This window comes from Sesamum indicum, linkage group LG5, assembly GCF_000512975.1.
Source record: "Sesamum indicum cultivar Zhongzhi No. 13 linkage group LG5, S_indicum_v1.0, whole genome shotgun sequence".
Taxonomy (NCBI): Eukaryota; Viridiplantae; Streptophyta; class Magnoliopsida; order Lamiales; family Pedaliaceae; genus Sesamum; species Sesamum indicum.
The window spans coordinates 6,041,887-6,046,680 of NC_026149.1; positions in this window are offsets into that span (position 1 = coordinate 6,041,887).

Below are 4,794 nucleotides of genomic sequence, written 5' to 3' on the forward strand. Positions count from 1 at the left end.
TGGCCGTATACCACAAGACCACCTTTATTTTGATATATTAACCAATATTAAAATTTTAGTATAGTTTACTAAGATGTTTATTTTATAGAATTGGAGCATTGTATAAAATGAAAATTCGATATTAATTATTATTTCACTTATATAAAAAGTAATCATTATCATCCTCAAGTTGTTGAAAAGTGGGTTTGCAAGTACATTTACTCATCTATTTAGTAAAGGACAATTTTGTCACTCATCTAATTCCATCCTCAAAGTAAACGGGACTTATATGGCATACAATTTCATTTAGACGACATGCATTGGCATTTTGGTTTCAAAATTTGTTGTGCTTCAAATGCTTGATTGTTTAGGGAGTGTTTGCTAGCATTTCAAAAAAGCGCTTTTCAACTTTTCACTTTCTAAAATCACTTTTAAAGTGTATGGAATGTCAGTTTTTGCTTTTAAAAATGTTAAGAAAAGTGCTTTTGAACAAAAATTAAAAGTACATTGGGGGTGTTTTTAGTTGTTTTGATTTTTTTGTAATAAATTCAACTTTATTTTTGACTGTTTTACCCTTATTATAATAATCTTAATCAGTTTTTTTATTTTTTATTTATTTTTAAAATTGTATTTTTAAACTTGATATCGAAGTTTTCGAATAATTTAAATTTTAACAACGATTAAATTTACACTTTCATATGTTTAATATTTTAAAATTTTTTATATTTGATGTGTTATATCATCTAATTATATTATTTCGTTCGCATATTATTATTTAATTAATTAATAAAATAATTATTTTTTGCAATTATGTAAGTTTAATTATTGTGTATGAATCAACAATTATATTACTTAGTGGAAGCATTATTTTATTAAACATATTTTTTTTAATATTTTTAAAAACATAAATATGAAATACTAATCAAAATAAAATTTATTATTTTTTGTGAAAAAATAATTATTAATGACAAATAACAAGTGAAATAATAAGGAAAAAAAATAGTATCTTTTAACACATATGGACAAAACAATCTTTCATCAATTATTATTTTAAAAGTAATTTTTCTCCAAAACACTATCCAATTTAGCTTTTATTTGCTTTTCACTTTTTTTACAAGCACTACTGACTTCTGATTCTATTATAACTTTTAAATTTTTCTATAAAAATCACTTTTCTAAAAGCAAAAATTTATGCAAACACTCCCTAATAGTCATTTTAAAGCTAGCTTTTCCCCCAAAAAATATATTATTATTATTATTATTATTATTATTATTATATGATGATCATGATGATGATGATCATTTAGATTAATTTTGACGAGAATCACCAAATTTTAACATAAATTTATAAGTAATAAAATAGATTGCACACTATGTATCTTGATATAAATATAAAACTCACGAATATAAATAAAAACTTATAAGTTAATTGTTAGGACTTGTCAATTTAAAAAAGTATAAGAGATTATAAATAGATATTAAAATATAACATAAAATTTATATGTATCATATTAAATAATTATTTTTAAAAAAATATTAAAACTTACTAAATTATTGATTAAGCTTGTTTTTGTATACGATTAAATGTATGAATAAAGTACTGTAGTTTGTTATCATCTAAAATTAAAATGTATGGTATTGATTAATCATTAAAATATATATATTTTTTTTTGCCATACATTTTGAGTATAAAATTGATAAAGTATTGAATATGAAATTAAAAATATAGACATTTTTAAAATAAAAAACTATATAAAAAAATTAAATAAAATTAAAAAAGCTCCTGAGCTGGCTTGCGAGCTTATAAACAGAGGACATTGAGCTCGAGTCGAGCTCATCGAGAGCCGACTTGACTCGTCTGTCACCCCTACAGCAGGCGATAAAACCCCTACAGCAAGCGGTAAAATGATGCGCCACCAATTGAAGCAGTTATCCACGATCGAGGAATTCTATTTTTGTGAAAACTATATCCCTTTATCCTTTTCTCCAACCTTTCTCTCTCTTCCTTTCATTTTGTTACGAGGCATGGGCATATCACAATGTTGAATCCCCAGGTAAAAGCATATCAAGAGCTACCTTCTCATAAAGATATCCCGAGCTAGTTTCCATTCTTTTTTTGAAAATTTTAAAATAGTTTCTAGAGCCTGTAAGATAGTTACTTTTTCTTTTTCTATCAATCCCTGTACCAATAGACAGTGCAAAAGTAGTTGTCACGAGCCGACTCAACTCGTCTGTCACCCCTACAGCAGGCGATAAAGCGGCACGCCACCAATTGAGGCAGTTGTCCACGACCGGAGCTCCACCAGCGGAAGACGAGTTTCCCTGGGAAAGGATACTCCCTGTTACTCATTTGATCTAAATTGCACTTTTAATAGATTTACATTGTTTATCTAAACTTTTTATCAAGGGCAGTAAAATTTGTGTGTTTGACTAAATAATTTCAATATACTTATTTTTTAATAAAATAACAGTCACTGTCCGATGAGGTTTAATTCAATTGCCGAAATTGAGGCCTCATGATTCTATGATCTTGGGTTCGAACACCACCGATATTTGAGATGTTATTCTATTTTAATAGTATGTGTTGATTAACATAGTTATCTGATATTGATGATTAGTGTATAATTGGGACAAAATGCATAAAAACCCCAGTGCTTTAAAAAGTCGGCTAAAACCACCTTTTTATTTTAAAAATAGGCTAAAAACCCCTCTGTATTTTGTAAAACTCAGCAACAAATCCCCCATTCTATTAGTAATTAACAGAAGGTGCATTACACGCGCCCTTTGTGTATGTGGGAGTGTTTTTTAACTGTTTTTGACCTTTTTCTTAGGTTTTTTTTTTACTAAAATGCCCTTTTTTGTTTTTGTTTTTTTTATAATTTAAATTAAAAAAGTAAATTATATTTTAATTTATTTAATATTAAATTAAATTATATGTAAATTAAAATAATTTTATACTTGTTAATTGTTAAATTTAAAATCATTTTAAATTAATTAAAATGTATATTTAATTACAATAATTATTATTATAATCATTTTTAATTAGCTAAAATATTTAATTATTACAATTATTTAAAATATTTTTAATTATCTAAAATATATCTTAGTATTCTTACTTTATTTTTTTCATTAAGATAATTACTGACTTAATATCGACGTGCTAATCCCTATTTCGTAAAACCCATCTTTCATCACATGAATGCTCTTCTTGCCTATCGCCAGCTATATGGTTTCTAAATAACCCTGGCTCTCCTGACGACTTGAGTAGCTCTCTGAGGGGCATTCCGGTGAGTGAATTCCCCCTCTCATTCATTTTCTAACAACATTCTTCTGTTAGTTCTCAACTAATTTTAGGATCCTCCAAAAATTCTTCAATTTTATATTGTGTTATTGCACTAGTCAAAGCAATACTTCAAATCTCGAGAAACAATGGAAAAGAATATGTTGGAACTCTCTTCGTAAATGACAAAATGTTGATCTTGCAAAAATACTTTCAAATGTTCTAAAATACTCTTCAAATTGATGAAAATGAAGTGAATACCGGGGCCTATTTATAGAAGTTGGAAATGTCATATTGAATAGACATGTCTAATTAAAAACCATGTTTGTAAAAGGTTATGATTTTTTTATATCAAATGGACACATCATTTCACACGACATACCATTTTATCGTAATAGACACATCATTCAACCGAAAAAATACACCACTTCAGTGATTGACATTCATTCGATTGAATGAACACGATTGGATGATGATTGGACATATCAACTATCATCGGTGCATGTGCCACAAATTTATTATGTGCCGCACATTGAAATCAATCACTTATTACGATTTTATCTGATTGAAAAAACTATCATTTTTTTTCTAACCAATAATTATATGATTATCAATACATTAAATAATGTATTAATTTAATTAATATATTTTTTTACTAAAAACAATAAAATAAATGATAATAAACTCATTGCGGCAAGAAACCACACAATTTACACAAACAATCCGTAGTCATTCTTTAATTGGTAAATATTGACTTCAAGTAAAACATTTGTATGCTATATATTATTGTGTGCATCTCTATTTCCCTTTATTTTAGTTTAAGAGGTCATAAATCTTCAAGTTAAATAGAAAACAATAAAATAATCATTAACAAGAGACTACATAATCTTTTATTTTAAGTACTATTCTTTATACATAACTCTATAAAAAATAATTATTTTCTATATTATAAATGACTATGTTTAACTTAAAAGTTAAAATAATAATATTATATACCATAGTCAAACAACGGCAAAAATAAAATAAAATAAAATTTGACCCGATTTATTAATTAATGGGAAAAATGTAATTTCTCCCCTTCTATTATTACAAAAGTGGCAAAACCCTCTTTGTGAAAACAAATTCTCACTTTACCCCATGAGTTTTTTAAAAAAGAGCAAAATACCCCCCGCATGTGAGTGGTGTAATGCATGCGTTATTTTTTATATTTTTTTTATTTGTATCTTTATTTTATAATCATTGGATGTCATCTGACACAAATTTATAGTTCATACAACATTCGTAATAATCTACTGTTCATATAAAATCTTACTTAAATCAATAATTGATATCTTATCTTTAACAATGAATGCTCCACATTCAATTTTCATACAAATATTCCTAAAATATATTTTTGAAAATATATGTACAATACATATATAGTTATGATATAGTATATATATGTATGTATAGCTCCCTCGCCCCCTCCCCCACCCCCCAGCCACCTGCCCCTCCTACCGGTGCGCATTTCCCTCTCCCAGCCAACTGCCCCCTCC